Source organism: Globicephala melas, chromosome 2 (assembly GCF_963455315.2).
Source record: "Globicephala melas chromosome 2, mGloMel1.2, whole genome shotgun sequence".
Lineage (NCBI taxonomy): Eukaryota > Metazoa > Chordata > Mammalia > Artiodactyla > Delphinidae > Globicephala > Globicephala melas.
The window spans coordinates 78,027,934-78,045,548 of NC_083315.2; the positions used below are offsets into that span (position 1 = coordinate 78,027,934).

Below are 17,615 nucleotides of genomic sequence, written 5' to 3' on the forward strand. Positions count from 1 at the left end.
GGGAGCATTGCCATCTTTACAATATTATGTCTTCCAATCCAACAACATGGTATATATTTTCATTTATTTAAGTCCTCTTTAATTTCTTGCAGTAGTGTTCTGTAGTTTTTAGTGTATAAATCCTGCATCTCCTAAGTATTTTATTCTTTTTGTTGCTATTATAAATGGGATTTTTTTTAAAGAGTTCCTTTTTTGATTGTTCATTCCCAGTGTGTAGAAATACAACTGATTTTTGTGTATTGATCTTGCACCCTGCATCTTTGCATATTTCATTTATTAGCGCTAATAGTTTTTTAGTAGATTCTTTAGGATTTTATATATAAAAGATCTTGTCTTTGGTTCCTTTTATTGGAAAAGGGTATTTAGAAATCAAGATCTGAGTGCTGAGTGTGTTCATAGCTACTATGATATACTTGCTTCTAGGACCTCTTAGCAGATGGAGCTGGAAAATATATACTTAATACATATCTATACATAACTCTATTTCTCCATATTAAAAATCATGAGTTTGTACTGATACCTCCCATTTCAATCCTATTAATGTAACTGGAGCTGGGACTCTGCATGTTTCAAGCAGCAGCCTGCAGTGTCAGAGAAGCTTCAGAGCTGGAAGCAAGAGGTATACTGTGACCAGTTCTGTGGCTGGAGTAAGAAGTGGTGTGGGGAGGATTTTGAACTGGTGCACAAGATGGGTTTAATATACTTAGTTTCTGTAATAACTTTCTCTCTTTGTTTTCCTCTGGACACACTTTTCTCAAATTCCTTCTTGGATTTCCTCTGCCAATGCCTTAAATACTGAGTGATCCTCTGGGTTCTGCACCAAGCCCCCTCTTTGCCCTCTCAGCACATTTTCTACACTAGCTCATTGCCTCTCATGTCTTTGAGTCCCCTTGGTAATAGCTCCAGTTCACGTCTTCTGTGCTTCAGACCAACTTATTCAACTACATACTAAACAGTTTCACTTGGATGTTCTGCTGGTGCTGGTATGTCAGAGTTGAAATGTCCTAAACTTTTTTATTATTGCCTATTTCACTCTCCTTCCCTGTTGCTTTCTTCCTTTTGCTCAAGGGTTCCTAGTTGCCCAAACCAGAAATCTGGGCGTCTCCATGGATTCCTCCCTCTTCTTCACCCCCTACAACAAAGTCTTCCTCTTTTTTTTTTTAATTAATTAATTTTTATTTTTGGCTGTGCTGGGTCTTCGTTGCTGCACGTGGGCTTTCTCTAGTTGCGGCGAGCGGGGGGCTACTATTCATTGCAGTGCATGGGCTTCTCACTGCGGTGGCTTCTCTAGCAGCAGAGCACAGGGTCTAGGTGCACGGGCTTCAGTAGTTGTGGCGCGTGGACTTAGTTGCTCCGCGGCATGTGGGATCTTTCTGGACCAGAGATTGAACCCGTGTCCGCTGCGTTGGCAGGTGGATTCTTAACCACTGCGCCACCAGGGAAGTCCCTAACAAAGTCTTCTTGATTCACTCTCTTAAGTATCTCAAATCTGTCCATTCATCTTCATCCTCAGAGCCACTGCCTTAAACCAGATATCCCTCACTTGGACTTCAGCATGCTAATTGGCCTTCCCAGCCCATTCTTCGCCTTATAGCCATTAAGAAAATGGGTTCAGGGCTTCCCTGGTGGCACAGTGGTTGAGAGTCCACCTGCCGATGCAGGGGACACGGGTTCGTGCCCTGGTTTGGGAAGATCCCACATGCCGCGGAGCGGCTGGGCCCATGAGCCGTGGCCACTGAGCCTGCACGTCCGGAGCCTGTGCTCCACAACGGGAGAGGCCGCAACAGTGAGAGGCCCACATACCACAAAAAAAAAAAAAAAAAAAAGAAAGAAAATGGGTTCTAAGTTCTGGTCCTGGCTTTGCCACTTATTAGGTATATGAACTTAGGTTGCTTAATCCCTTTAAGGCTCAGTTTCCTCATCTGTAATATGGGGACAAGAATAGTGCTTATTTTATAGGGCAATTGTGAGACGTAAATGAGGTGATATATGTAAAGTTCTTAGCATATTGGCTGATTCAGAGTAAATGGTCAATAAATGTTAGCTAATATAAGCATTCCAGGGTTCTTCATATTCCAGCCTCTGCTCATTTCTGCAGTTTCTTTGATTGCTTCCTTCCACTCAGTTTTTCAGCTTTTCCGAACTTCTTTCAGTTGCTCCAATATCTCATTCTCTCTTTTTGCCTCCAGACCATTCCTCTGCTCTCTTTCCTAAAATTCTCTCCTCTGTCACTTTCCCCTCTTATTCATCCTTCTGAATCTATACATCACTATCTCTGGGAAGTCTTGACTTGGTGTCACTTATCTGTGTTCCAGTTACACTCTTTAACTTCCCTTATCAAGGATCGTATCTCACTGCACTGGAGTTAACTTGGTTTCTCTGAGGGCAGGATCCCTGAGGGCAGGGACCAATTTACCTCGTTCATTATTGCCTCTCCAGTACCTAACACAGTGCTTGACTCACTGAATGAAATGAATGAATGGGTGACGACGAATGGGCCACAGTATCGCTATTTTCTGATCTCCTGCCTGGTAAACTCCTGGTGACAGCCCTGCCTGGCTGCAGGAGTGGGGAGGGCTGAAGGGGGAGCTCTCCTTATATGAGCCATTAGCGGTTGCTGCATTGTTGGCCCCCCAGATCTTAGCTGATCAGTGACTCCTAAGACTTCCTCTACACATGAATATCGGGCTACTTTTCCTGTCCTAACCTCCATCAACAACAGTTTGATGGCCTTTCTCTTCCCTGGAAAACATCCCTTGAAAGCATCACCCTATGGTGAAATCTGTTATCCCTAACTTTGAGATCACTGTGTTGTATTTAGAACTATTAAATTGAATGTATATTCAATATTTGGCAATTTCATATGGTTCATCCTATATGTGAATCTGAGAAGCTGATTGTACTGTAGTGCGAACTGTGAGTAGTTATAGACTGAAAGAATGATGGAGTTGGGCAGGTCGCCCTGAGACAGCTGGAATTTGTGGTGCAAGAAGAATCAGTGAGATAGAACAGATAGTAAGAGACAGTAGACTAGGGCTTCCAGTCATTTTCTTTTGCTTAGAAGTAGAATTATTTGGTTCAGAAGTGCTTTGCCGGAAAGCCCACGGGGCAGGCCCCAAAGCCACTGTTCAGACCCCCAGGGCACTGGAGGAGAATTCGGCTGCCTCTCAGTGGGAACCTGGTGGCCCCAACCTGCCTCACAGCCACAGGTCCAAGCGGCCCACACAAAACCGTCGGCACTGAGAGAAGGGAGCCGCTGGGGGGCAGCAAAGGCTCGCAGATTTCTCCGTACAGGGGCTATTCTTTCAAGTACTGTACTTTTTTTTTTGTTGTTAACGAATTGCTCTAATACTTGGAAATTTAACTGAGAGCGATTTTATAATCTGAACTAGACTGTACGAGTAGAGACCCCGTTTGTCATTTCCTTCCAGAAATATATTTTTTTCCTGCCAGAATTCTACTACTCTCCCCCCGCCCCCGCTTCCCCCGGTCATTTTCAAGAATCCCGGAGCTTTTTCTCACTCCACGAGGGCCATGTCCAGGCTCCCTGAGTGAGGAGCTGGCGGGGCGGGATGGACAGTGGCAGAGCCGGATGCCCAGCGCGGATCCGGTCCCTGGGGAGCCGGACCAAGGGGGCACTGTGAGCTGGAGCGCCCCCGGGCCTCAGGAACCGCGGGCAGGGCTGACTTTGCAGCCGCTCAGCACCTCTGGCTACAAGGTGGACACACCGACCTGATGCCCTGGAAAACACCTTTAGAAAATGGCTTTTAGGGGAGCAGATTTGGCGAGAGACACCAAACTACCTTGCAGTGCCCGATCCCGTGGCAGTTTGTAAGTGTCACCACTGTGTCTCAGAACGAAAACAACCCCCTAAGGTTTCGCGCCTTCCGGGAAGCGGCAGTGGAGACCCAACTTGGATTAAAAAGAGGCGAATGGGGCCTTTGCGTGGCAGGTGCGGCGGGGCTGGGGGCGGCGCGCGGGGAGGGCGCCCGCAAAGCGCTCTCGCAGAGTTGGGCGGGGGTGCTCGCCGAGGTGACAGGAGGAAGCGGGAGGTGGAGGGTGGAGAGGAGGTCCCGCCCCCACCTCGCTCTCCTTTACGGGAAGTGATGTGGGCCCGACGGAAAATACCCGCCGAGAACCCAAAAAAGGCCGTCAGCGGGTGGACGCGGCGCGCGCAGAAGGAGCGGCGTGGGGACCGCGGGCGAAACAGGTGAGGCGGCTGGCGCGGGCGGGGGAGGCGCGCTTAGGCCCGGGGCTCCTGGAGGCTCCAGTCACCCCGCGGGGCTGAGCGACGGAGAGGGCGAGCGCAGGATCTGGCCCTGGGGCGGGGGGTGGAGCTGCAGCTCCTTCTCTCCCCGCCTGTGGGCGGCTGAGCCCACCAGAAAAGCTGCTTTGCTTCTCCCGGGCCCTCAGCACAGACCCCACGATGACAGTGACGGGGGTGAGGGTCAGCTTGGGCGAGGTGCTGATTAGGTGGACTCCCAGGTTGGAACTGGGCTGAGGTCACCTCCGGGCGGCATCCAGGTGCGAGGCTCCCCATCTCGGGGTGGGAGGAAGGAAACTTCTCTGGCAGGAGAGGAGGAAGGTTCCAGACCTCCTGCACGCCCTCCTCTCCGCCCCCCAGCCCCCCGCCGTTTTTTCCTCCCTCCCTTTGTTGTCGGTTGAATGATTTAACATCTTGACACCTTTGCTGGTGAGGGTCTGGACGGGCAAACTGCACGGGTGGGAGAGGGTTCTCTCTTTCCCTGCCAATCAGACAGAAAACCCTACCAGGCAGCCAGGCTCTCGGGTCTTGACTGGTGGTAGGGCTGGTGTGATGACTCGTTTGCTAACTATTGCCAAAGCTTTTGTCTCTGTCCCAGTAGATCACCGATTAAGCAAAGTCAGGCCTGAAGTGAAGGAAAGCTTGTGAGCCCTTGACTTCACCTTCCCAGCATTTCGGCTCCTGCGGGCCACATGACTTCCTGCCAGGGGGTCCTCTTTCTTACCTCTATGGGCTAACAACTATTTTTCCTACTGGATGGATTATCACTTTTGGCTCAGCTCATCATTCAGATGTTGAGAAGGGGAGGAGTGTTATGCTGTATAAATTTTCTATAATTATTGGTGATATAACTTGTTGGTGCTTCACTGTTCTTGTTCCATTTATTTATTTATCTTAAACTTCTTAGAAACTTGCTTTAGGGGGGAAACACAGTCTGGAAAACAGAATTTCTGCAGATGGTTACAAATGAAGAAAGGTTAATGTAGTGCTGGAAAGACTTGACTGACCATCATTCTTTTCTATATTTTATGTTAGTTTTTCATTCCTACTTTCTTCCTTTCCTTTATTCTTTCTTCCTTACTCCCTCACTTCCTTAATTTCCATGGCCTGCCTTGATTTTTAACTTTGATGAAGTACAATTAATTTATTTTTTCTTCTGTTGCTCTGCTTTTTGTGTCAAATCTAAAAAAGCATTGCTAAATCCAAAGCCATGAAGATTTATGCCTATGTTTTCTTCTAAGAGCTGTATAGTTCTAGCTCTTACATTTCCATCTTTGACTCACTTTAAGTTAATTTTTGTATATGGTGTGTGGTGGGGGTCTAACTTAATTTTTTTGCATATGGACATCCAGTTCTCCCAGCACCATTTGTTGAAAAGATTATTTTTTCCCCTCTCAATGCTGTTGGTGCCTGTGTTGAAAATAAATTGACTGTAAATGTGAGGGTTTATTTCTAGACTCTCAGTTCTACTCCACTGATCTGTATGTCTATCCTTATGCTAGTATCATACTCGCCTCTTTATTAGCTGTGTACATGGTGAGTTTTGAGATCGGGAAGTGTGAGTCCTCCCACTTTGCTTTTCTTTTTTGAGACTGTTCTGGCTATTCTGGGTTCCCTGAATTTCCATATGAAATTTAAGATCAGCTTCTCAATTTCTGTTGCCTTGGTTTTAAAAGAGATCTAAGGGTCTTGAAGTGGGCAACAGTCTCTAGGAACCAGACTCTTGATTTTCCTCTTCCAAACCCGCTTTCACTTAGTCTCACCTGTCTCCGTTAATGGCAACTTCACTCTTCCAGGTGCTCAGGCTAAACACCCCAGGGTCACCCCTGATTCTTTTCTTTCTCTCACACTCCACATCTAGTCCCTCAGCAGATCTCACTGGTTCTATTTTGAGTCTATACCTAGGATAGGAAATTTCCACAGTTTCCCCTGCTTCCACCAAGTTCCTTTCACTTCTGTCGCCTGGATTACTCAAAAGCCTCCTACAGGGCCACTCTGCTTCCACCCTCACTACTCTACAGTCTGTTCTCAACGCAGCAGCCAGAGTCAATTATGTCTCTCACTCCGGTGCTCAAAGCTCTCCAGTGGCTTTTTATCTCAGAAGGAAACCAAAGTCCTTACTGTGGCCTGCAGTCCCCTTACATGGTGTGGGGGGCTTCATCTTCTATCACTCCCCTCTTTTCACACTCTGCTTCAGCCACGCCTCAGGACCTTTGTATTTGCTGTTTCCTTTGCCTGGAATGTTCTTCCTTCAGATGTCTGCACAGCTTACTCACTCATTTCTTTCAAGTCAAAAGTCATTTCTTTAGAGATGCCTTCTTGTACCATCCCATCTAAAATAGCATCCCTCACCCCCCACCCCCGCCCTGTCCCATCATTTTCTTCCCCTTTCCCTTGCCTTATTTTTCTTTAGAGTATTTATAGCACTTACTGTCATCACACACACACACACACACACACACACACACACACACACGTATGTTGTACACAACATCTATCTCCCATTGGTGGAATACAAGCTCCATGAAGGTCAGGAATTTGTCTTGTTCACTATGGTGGGCAAAGCACCTAGAATGGTTTCTGGCACATATTAAGCCCTAAAAAATCATGTTGAGTGAATGAAAAGGGAATGAGAGGCTGAGAAATGGGGATCACTCTGCTATTTCTTTCTCACTCTTCTTCCCACTTTATCCGAGAAGCAATGTCCATAGCTATACCACAACTCCTAAACCTCTCCTCTTCTATTCTCCTATTTTCCTCAAGATAATGGCCTTACCCTCCTTGGAAAGGGAAAGGTCGAACAAGCAGAAAGGTGAGGACTTTGGGTCCTTCCCACCGTGGCAGTGGGGAGCCCTCTTCTCTGGGTGGGGGCATTCAGCATCTGTCTCCAGTGATTCGGTCTCTTGTGCTGATCTAGGGAGAGAGTGAAATCCCTTGGAAATTTGAGAAAATGGAATTTCATTTCCTCATGAATATTTTGCAGTACAGTGAATTTAATCTTTTTCTGACTTCTAACTGAAATTGCCAGTTCTGAGACTCATTTTGGCCTTTAATGACGTGACGACTTTAGACTGTCAGCTGATTATGTGTACGTGGCCTTAGACAAAAAAAGAAGTGTTCAATAAACTCTTGCTGAATGTACCCATAAGTTAATGAATAAACTTGGATTTGTTTTCCTCATTAGAAACCTCTAGTCCATATATTTAATTTTTCTTAGTGTATAGATATAAGTATCTGGTCTCAGTCCACCTCATCCTGCTGCTCCTGATAGAGCAATATTGGCAACAGTTGAGAGGGGTTTCCTGCGGACCTCTCTCAGTGAGAATTGAGTTAACTGGCCCAGACAGCACAGTAATCAATCTTCTGTGTTATTTTGAAAACTGAACTAGCCTTCCATCGTTATTTAGACTTATCTTGGAATGTGCCCTGTTTATATCTTCACTACAAACTATGAAAAAGGATTATTTTTACGTACATGGAATATATATATATATTTCTCTCTAATAAATTATGATAAGCTTGATACCACCTGAAAAACCAAACAGGGCTCACATATTTAAAGTGTGAGTCCGTAATTAACTGGATGGGTGGGAGAATCCCTCTCACGATGTATATGTATATCAAATCACCATGATATACACTTTAAACATCTTACAATTTTATATGTCAATTATGCCTCAATAAAGCTGGCTCACAATAAAAAAAAAAAAAATGTGATGCCCTAGGCAGCAAGATTGTCTTGCCATTGTTAGAACAAGATTGCCTTCTGAAGAGAGGAATTTTTCCCTTTCACTGCTTTCATTTTTTATACTGTGTGCAGGTTTTGCTTGGATCATATTTATTCCTCTGCCTCTTGGTCAGGAAGTTCCAGTTTATGGTTTGGTTTCCCTTAAGCTGATTATCTTGGGAGCAGATGAGAGCACTGAGTTGGAGGAAGAGATAAAGGGCTTGTAATTAACTTTATGTCCAGAGGGTGAGAGGTGTGGAGCTGTGAGCATCCAGCTGGTTTTGGCCTCCTGTCTGGTTGTGCAGTACACCACATTGTTTTTCTTGTATGATTGAGGTCTACTAACACTCATATTTCACTCACTGTTAAAGAAAACTTGATGCCTCACTTACTCAAAAGAAATGTTGAAAGTTATTCTTCCTTGCCTGTTTTTGTTTTGTTGTTTGCCTCTGTGTGTGTTACCCATGAGAAGGCCTCCCATTTGGTGCCTCAGCCACACTTGGCACCACCCACAAATATGAAATCAGACTTTTGAGTCTTGAAATTGACCTTTTAACGTGGGGTCAGAGGTAGGGCGCCAGATTTAGCAAATTGGAAAAAAAAAAGAAATTTGCATTTTGGATGACCAACAACTAATATTTTACTATAAGTATGTCCCATGCAATATTTGGGATGTACTTATGCTAAAAAAATTAGTTGTTTTTATGAAAGGCAAAATCAACTGGTGTCTTGAATCTAATGTGGTAACCCTGGTTTGGTAAACCTAGGTTTATGCCCAGGGAATGCATTGAGCATGATAATGTCCAAAGAACGCCTGAGCTATGGCTCACTTCGGTGATTGCACATGTGTCCATCTTAAGGAAGGAGGGGGCTTGTAAACTCAAGGAGTATTAGAACTAGAAGGAAGTAGAAGATTATCTTACTCTAGTGTTTGGTAGTTAAGGAAATTTTTATCCAGAGATGTTAAGTCATTTTCTAAGGTCCCACAGTTAGAGCCAGAACCGGAACTCTGGGTCCAGTGGTTGGTCTGCTACATAATGTCTTCCCTTAAGAGATCATGTGTAAGTTGCTTATGTTTTCGTGCTGACCTTTAATCACTTCTTTTGCCACCCTCCCATGATCGCTCCATTCTCTTGCTGTCCTTCCAGTCCCTAGATCCGTTATGTAGCAGGCAAAGCCATCCTCGTGGATACCCTTGTCTTTTCTCTGAGAACCATAGGACTGTTTAGAGCCACCATAGGTTGTATTTCTGTGGTGATGCCAGAAAGCCAGAAAGCCTGTCTTTCCATGTGTTTTTATTCCTTTTAAGGTCTGGTTAATATTTTTGTTACCTTTGAGTGTTCATTGTAAGATGCTTTGATTTAGGAGGACTTGCTGAGAACAATTCCACAGCCACCAAGTACTGTCTCACTGTAAGTCACTTGCTTTGTGTGGCCTATTCCTTTGATACTCCGTATCCTTTTGTATTTTGGTAGAATAGATATGGAAGCTACATGGTAAGGACCAATGCAGTAGATAGGTATATGTGACTTCCTGTTTAGAGATGTGTCCTTTTAAAACACTGGGTTATTTTCTTACTGTTTAAAAGTTATTTGTACTTATTTGAGAAAGCAGTCTTGAAAACGAATATGCTTCCTCTGACTCTCACGAGAATACCATATTTCAGAGCCACTAATCCTGTTTTTTCATAGCTTTGTTGATTAATTCATATAAAGCCTTACCAGCTGCCAGGTCAAAGCATAACAATGAAATCGGTTGCCAAGAGACTGAAAAATCTGTTCGTTCTTAACTAACTGCTGCTCATCTATCTTGCTCTGATCCCACCTCATGGGCAGCTGGTCAAGCCTTATCTGAGTATGGCTGGTTACTTATCTCCTGTATATTTGTATCATTGGCAACAAAGACAGGGTCTCAGTCAGCTAATAAAACTTATGGTAAGGTATTGTTTAAATTCTTGCTGTACTAATACGGGAAGGAAGGAATGAGACATACACCTGAGAATTTAAAAATATAATCCATGGTTGTGGTCGGGCTTTCTTTGTTTCCTGCAGTGTGTGAATCATTTTCATAATGAATCTCACCACTGCAAGGGAGCAATCCCAGGCATGAGTAAAAAGGTCTAGCAGCCCTTGAAAAGATAAAGTATCATCCTTCTAGTCAGATACTGGAGACCACATGTGGCCAAACAAGCTGCTGGCTGTTCCAGGCTGGGCTTCCTTCATCAGAGACAAGGTCAGTTCTCCATTGCCCCCACTCTGCTTAGGCACAGAGGGCCGTGAAGTGGGTTGTGGTATTTCCTCAGAGAGTGACTCATCCCTGTGTTCCACAGCTCCTGCTGGAACGTGGAGGAACCAACACAGGCAGGAATTAGTGGATTCGTTTTTAGCTTCTAACACTGCCAATAATTAACTAAGTGATATTACACCAGCGTTCTCAATAGGGCTGGTTCCGACTCGCTCCTCCCGCAGAGGGCACTGGGCAATGTCTAGAGACACGTCTGGTTGTCACACCTGGGGAGCTATTGCTGGCATTTAGAGACCAGGGGCGCCTCTAAACATCCCACAATGCACAGGACAGCCCCTCATGGCAAAGGGTCAGTCCTGCCCACCATGTCAGTAGGGCCAAGGCTGAGAAACCCTGCGTTAGACACATCGTTGAACCTCTCTGGTGTGCGGTTTCCTGAGTTCCACATTCTCTCCATCATGTAAAGTAACTAAGCCTAACTCCACCACTCTTGCCTTTCTAACCTCTCCCTCACCCCAATTCTAAGTCATTAAATGTGAAGTAGGACCCAGGCATCTATATGTGTACATAGTTTTTAATCCCCACCAGGGATGCTGGTGGGCAGTTGGGACTGAGAACCCTGCCCTCAGGGATCATGGAGTGAGGTCCTCACCAAGGTGCCAGGTGGACCATTTGAGGGGAGTGGATGGTGTGGGGAGAGCCTGCCAGTAGGAAGTGAGAGCCGGGTGGCAGGGCCTGCTGCCGTGTGACTCAGTGCAGGTGGAAGGCTGCCAGAAGGGCCGCAGGGAGTGCTGTGACTGAAGGCTTGGTTCCTGAATTCCTCAGAGATGGGGCCCTCAGCCCCTCGGCCTGACGAGCTCTCAGCTTCCTGGGAGTGTCTGCTCCACAGATTCCCAGCTGGCCACCGTACCCTTGTGCCAGAGGTGCCACAGACCTCAGAGTTTCCCAAGGAAATAGTAGGACTGGCCAGTTTCTTCATTAACACTCCATTTCCTGCTTAGCTAGAGCCTCTCTGAGAGATTAAAAGTCAACAGCAAAAACCCCAACCCTGAGTCAGCAGCCCATTTTGCCACCCAGATAAGGTGGCAACAACCTCACTTGTTACACTTACGGCATCGTGTAATTTAAGGGCTGGTAGGCACCTTAGAAACAAGGGGGCCCAGCCTCCCCTCCACCTCAGAGGTTCAGAGCGGTCCCCAAGGTCACATGACAAATTGATGGCAGAGACGGTTCTAGAAGACAGGTCTGCTGGTTCTTTCTATGCCCCTGTGCAAATGTTTCTTAATTGTAACCAGCAGTGTCTCTTCCTTGAACTCTTCTGAAATATCACAGGAATTGAAGCAAGTATATTAATGATTTTCCCCTATGTTAAAGCAGTCCAGAAATATCTGTCTGCTATGGCTGTGTGCCAGCTGCCAGTTAAAGGCCACCATCATTTTTTTGCCTGTACTATTGCTTTTCTTCTTCTTCTTCTTCTTCTTTTTTTTTTTGGCCACACCACGCAACATGTAGGATCTTAGTTCCCCGGCCCGGGGTCAAACCTGCACCCCCTGCTGTGGAAGCATGGAGTCTTAACCACTGGACCACCAGGGGAGTCCCTGCTGCTTTTCTGGTCCCGTTCTGTGCCACCCATAACCCATTCCTCACACAAAGCCAGGGATCTTTAAAAAATGTAAATCAGATCATATCCTTCTTCTGTTTAAAATTCCTCAGTCGGGGCTTCCCTGGTGGTGCAGTGGTTGAGAGTCTGCCTGCCGATGCAGGGGACACGGGTTTGTGTCCCGGTCCGGGAGGATCCCACATGCTGTGGAACGGCTGGGCCCGTGAGCTATGGCCGCTGAGCCTGTGTGTCCAGAGCCTGTGCTCCACAGCAGCGGGAAAGGCCACAACAGTGAGAGGCCCGCGTACCGCAAAAAAAAAAAAAAATTCCTCAGTCACTTCCCATTGCAGTTGGTGTAAAATCCAAATGTTCTAACTGGTCTGGAAGAGTCTCCGTGATCTGAGCCCTGTTGACCTCCTTGACCTCAGTTCACCCCTGTGCCTCCATCTTTCAGCCTTATCTACTTCCTTTCTGTTCCTTAAAAATGCCAAGTTCTTTCCTTCCTCAGAGCCTTTATACTTGCCTATAATTCTTTTCTCTAGATCCTCACCTGGCTGGTCCCTTGCAGCAGAGTAATCCCTGATCACTCTGTTGAAAGTAGTCTCTAGTCAGTCTCTACCCTATTATTACACTATTGTCTTCACAGGACTTAGTACTCTTTGAAATTATTTTATCTCTATCTTCACTTATTACTGTCTGTGTCTTCCTACTGAATTGTTCTGTCTATGAAAGCAGGGACTTTTTCTGTTCTGTGAACTCTCTATGCTTAGCACCTAGAATAATGCCTGGCACATGGTAGATGCTAAGGTAATAAATGAATGATAGAGTAACTAGGGAGTTGGTGTTAGAGAAGATTGCCTGACAGATTGTCCTATGTAATTCCTATTTTTTTCCTACATTGAGCTTTATTTATTTATTTTTTAAACTTGTTTCTTTTTTTAAAATTAATTAATTAATTGTTGACTGCGTTGGGTCTTCGTTGCTGTGTGCGGGCTTTCTCTAGTTGTGGCGAGTGGGGACTACTCTTCCTTGCAGTGCGTGGGCTTCTCATTGTGGTGGCTTCTCTTGCTGCATAGTACGGGCTCTAGGCGCGCAGGCTTCAGTAGTTGTGGCACATGGGCTCTAGAGTGCAGGCTCAGTAGTTGTGGTGCACGGGCTTAGTTGCTCCGCAGCATGTGGGATCTTCCTGGACCAGGGCTCGAACCCGTGTCCCCTCATTGGCAGGAGGACTCAACGACTGCTCCACCAGGGAAGTCCTGGACTTTATTTTTTGAACTAACTGGAATGCCAGTTTGATACATGAGAAAAGTGCAACTGTTAAGCAGACGAGATTCCTTTCTTTGAAGATGAATGTACTCACTTCCTCTGGTAAAAACTCTGTGGGAAGCAAGTATAAAAGGACAAGGGTACTTGGTAAGCACAGACTCAGACACAGGGACTTAGAAATCAAACAGGTCCAAGAGCTTTAGTGCTGGATGGGGCCTGTAAGATCACCATGGGAATGGTTCCTCAAAACTGGCTGCCCATGAAAATCACACAGGGAACTTTTATTTAAAACATACTCACGCAGGGACTTTCTTGGCGGTCCAGTGGCTAAGACTCTGTGCTCCCAATGCAGGGGACCTGGGTTTGATCCCTGATCAGGGAACTAGATCCCACATGCCGCAACTAAAGATCCTGCACGCGGCAACAAAGATTCCCGTGTGCCACAACTAAGACCCGGTGCAGCCAAATAAATATTAAAAAAAAAACACAAAACCTAAAAAAACATACACATGCAAAACCACACGTTTTTCAGTCTCTCCTTTGGAGATTTTAATTTGCTATTCTTGGCATTAAGGCTGGGGAATCCATGTTTTATCAAAAATGCTGCTGTAGTGATGGATGGTGCACAGCCAGGTTTGGGAACCAGTGACTGAGCCCACTTCTGTTCCCAGGTGAATACACTGAGAGGTTCAAAGAGATCCCCTGTCTCACTCAGGGGCACCCACCTGGGGAGCTGGGAGATGGCACTCAAATCTCCCAGCTTTCTCTGCGCCTTTCGAAAAATGTAGTGAGAAAGAGTCTCAGGGACAGAGGTGGCACAGCCTTGGAAGTTGTGGGTTTATTACTTTTTTCTTTGTTGACATGTAACTAACCAGTCTGGTGTCAACCAGGAAATGCATGTAGCATCGTTTTCCTTTTTGATTACAAACTGTCAGAACAATCTGATTTTAGTGGAGCCATGATCAAAGTGTGGTTCTGGGACCAGCAACACCGGCACCATCTGGGAACTTGTTAGAAATGCAGATTCTCAGCCCCGGCCCAGAACTACTGATTCTGGAACTCTGGAGATGGCCCAGCAGTCTGTGTTTTCAAGCCATCCAGATAATTCTGATGCCCACTGAAGCTTGAGAACCACCATCACAGGTACTTTTTACAACCCAACCATTGGTTAAAGAAGCTGGCCTCGGCCTTTTAGTTGGTGACGCATTAACATGCAGGACTTAAGCTAGCCATCTGCTTTCCTTGGTTCAAAATAGGGACTTTTGTTATAAATCTTGTTCAAAATAGGGACTTTTGTTATAAAAGTTCAAAATAGGGACTTTCGTTATAAACCTTCATTAGACTTTTGTTATAAATCTTCGTTAGACTGCTACACAAGAAAGGGGGGGATGGGTTAATACTTCTTGGACACCTGCTGCATGTGAGGCTCTGTGCTGGAAGCTATTACCTGTTGTCTCATTTAATTCTCACAACCATCCTGCTAGGTAGGTATTATTATCCCTATTTTGCAGATTTGGAGTCTTGAGGTTGGTGGAGGTTAAACGTGGTCTTTCCTCTGGGTTATTTGCCCAGAGATGGTTGTGCGTTTTGCTGTCTGTGGTCTCCACTCAAACCTCTTTATGCACAATCAGGAGTCCTCTGGGAATCTTGTTATAAATGCACATTCCCTAGCCATCCTCTCAGAGATCCTCATTCAGGGGCCTGGGTGGATTTTCTTCAGGTGCTCCAGGTGATCCTGCTGCCGGTGGGCATCAGACCATACTTGGAGAAGTTCTCTCCTGGATCCAATCACTCTTGCTTCAGTAGTTGGACCAGATGTCTCTCAAGGCTCCTTGGAGGTTCTGTGGTTCGCCAGGGTTTTGCTCACAGGCCTTGGGCACTGGGTGGGGACACTGGCAGAAGAAGTATGAGCATGGGAGGTGGGAGCTTGGGAGCCTGGACAGAGAAGTCTCTTACATGCCTGGCTGTTCATGCTCTCTGCTGCCTCTTAGAGTGCCCAGGCCATGTCTTGGCTTTGAGTAACTTGTGATCCTTTCAGTTATCTACCCCAAATCGTGCAACTTTTCTCATAGCAACTTCGCCCTTGTGTTGGTGGACTGCCCTGATGTGAGCAATTTCCTTTGGCTTTTGAGGTCAGAATGGCATTTCATCTGTTTGTCGATAAGATCCCTTATTTTTCAGGCATAGAATGGACATATTTAGTGAATGAATTGTTAATCCATTAGGAGACAATGATTTGGTGCCATTATGAAGGAAAAAAGTGAGATGCAAATTAAAAAAGAATTTCATCATGTCTGATGTCCTTTTTTGCGAGTTGGAATGCTGATTTCTGTCCAGAAGTTTAGAAGCAACTACTAACATAAGTACTAACATAAGTACCCCAGGGCTTCTGTAGTAGAAAAGATGCATGGAGAAGTCAACATTGTTGAAATATTACATTTCTTTAACAAGTCTTAGTCCCTGAAACAAATTGTGTAGGAAAAGGGTGGAAGGAAATTCATGAAAGCAAACATTTCAGCTTCCTGGGATCCACTGTATATAAGGTTAATTATTTTTCCAGTAAGAAAATAACCAAGGTACAGGTTAAGTTTCTAAGGATAATTTATTTTGCCACTGATATCAGAGTTGGTAATAACAATAGGTAACTGAGTCCAGTAGCTAGAGCTATCATTTATTGAGAGCTTACTATGTGTCAGGAATTATATGAACATTCTCTCACTTAATCCTCAATAGACTTTCAAAGTAAATATTATCCTTCATTTTACAGCTGATGAAACAGGCTCAGAAGGATTAAGTAATTTAACCAGTGCTGGGACTGGGGTTTCCAAGTATGCAGGACTTTCGGTGCTAAAACGCAGTCCCAGGTAAACTGGGATGGTTGGTTTCCCTGAGTGTCACCCAGCTCACTGACCTACAGTTGATAGTTAGAAAGTAAGCCCAAAGGGTTCTGAATTGTCAGATAGATGATTCGTATATGGAAATGTGCAGATTTGCCCCACAGAGAGACCGTCAGAACATTTTGTGGTGCCCATTTTTCTCCATTTTATACATAATTCTAATCTTGGTTATTTGGTTTCCAGGTGCCTTGTCAATTAGAAGCTGCACATTGGCGGGGGAAGGGGTGACCCTAGAAAGGCACACTGACTGTTGTGGTGAGGGACAGCTGGCTAACTGACAGAGAAGGTGAGGACAGGGAGAATGAAATGTAAACTAATAAAAGACAAAATCAATACAGTGTCAGGAGGCTTTTATTATAGGGGCAAACATATCTTAATAAGAATAGCTACTTCTGAACATTTACTATGTGCCAAACACTGTTTTAAGCACTTTATAGGTATTACATAATTCAATTTTTACAAAATAATCCTGTTATTATCCTGGTTCCACAGATGAGGAAGCTGAGGCACAGAGAGGTTAAGTAACTTGCTGAAGGTCACACAGCCAGTGAGTGCTAAAGCTGAGATTCAGAGCCAGGCAGCCTGTCTCCAGGGCCCAGATCCTCAGCATCCTGTTTCCGTGTAGGCCCTAGATCCTGAGGATGTAGCACACGTCAGAGGTGTTTATTGTGATGGCCTGACTCATCCAAGAAAAAATAATTTAAGCTTGGGCATTACATTTCATTTTGTATTAATTAATTTTAAAGATTTTATCAGGGCATAGTTCTACAAGGCTTGTTAGGAGAAGGCATCCGAGCCCCCGCCCCCAGTTCATTTCCTGCTCCCCAGAGTCAACTGCTTTCAGTTCTTGCAATGAATTGACTCTTGCTGGTTGTTATATCCCCTGTCTCTAAATGACGTACTTATATTTCTATGGCCGGTTTTTCAGTTTGAGGCATTATCTGTTGATGCTTTACTATGGAAGAAGAGAATTTTAGCTTGTTTTTCCACCTATACCCCTACCACACACGTATACCATTTCCATCTCCTCCTTCTCCCAACAGGTACAACAGAGTTTTAGCTAGATTGACATGTCATGGGCTCCTTTGTATCTTTCAGCGTCCCTCCTGGGTTGGGCAGATTCTCCCGAGAAGACCATTTGAACCCACCTGCCTGTGGAGTATGCCTGCCTTCTGGAAGTCCAGTGTGTAGGTGAGGGTGGAGGTGTCTTCATACTTAGCAACTTCTCAGTGCCTCCCCCTGCCTCCACTGAAGTTGGTGTGACTCAGAGACCCTCTGAGAGTCTGGTACTCGGAGTTTTACTCTCTCCAGAGAATAAACCTTCGACTACTGCCAGAGCTGGAGGAGTCACAAGGCTGGCAAGGGTGGGGCTTGGGGGTGTAAACAGACTTCCACCATTTTCAGCCCCACTTTACCCTCTCCTCTCTCTCAGAGGTGTTTGGGGCCCCAACTGCCTAAGCCTTTCTGGAGATTCTGTGATGAGTTGCTTGTTGGCTTTCTCTAACGGCAGGTAAAGAGTTTGCTTTCCTGGGTCTGCTAATCGATTACCTCTTGTTCATCTATTCGATACTTTCTAGCTTCCAACATTTTCTTCCTGTTGTTTCCACTTACGTTCTC

General features: G+C 45.4%; 1 protein-coding gene across 4 annotated transcripts in view; it reads left to right on the plus strand.

Moving 5' to 3' along the window:
• The first annotated feature begins 3,620 nt into the window (after window positions 1-3,620).
• RAB27A (RAB27A, member RAS oncogene family) overlaps window positions 3,621-17,615 on the plus strand; it is a 73,955-nt gene continuing 59,960 nt past the window's right edge. Inside the window, exon 1 of one of the 4 annotated variants that reach the window (XM_060294232.2) lies at window positions 3,621-3,831. The gene's annotated coding sequence lies outside the window, so the exon portion shown is untranslated. Of the gene's footprint in view, window positions 3,832-4,092; window positions 4,211-4,503; window positions 4,525-17,615 lie in introns of those variants that run through there. The other 3 variants (XM_030878738.3, XM_060294233.2, XM_060294234.2) reach the window with 3 other exon arrangements.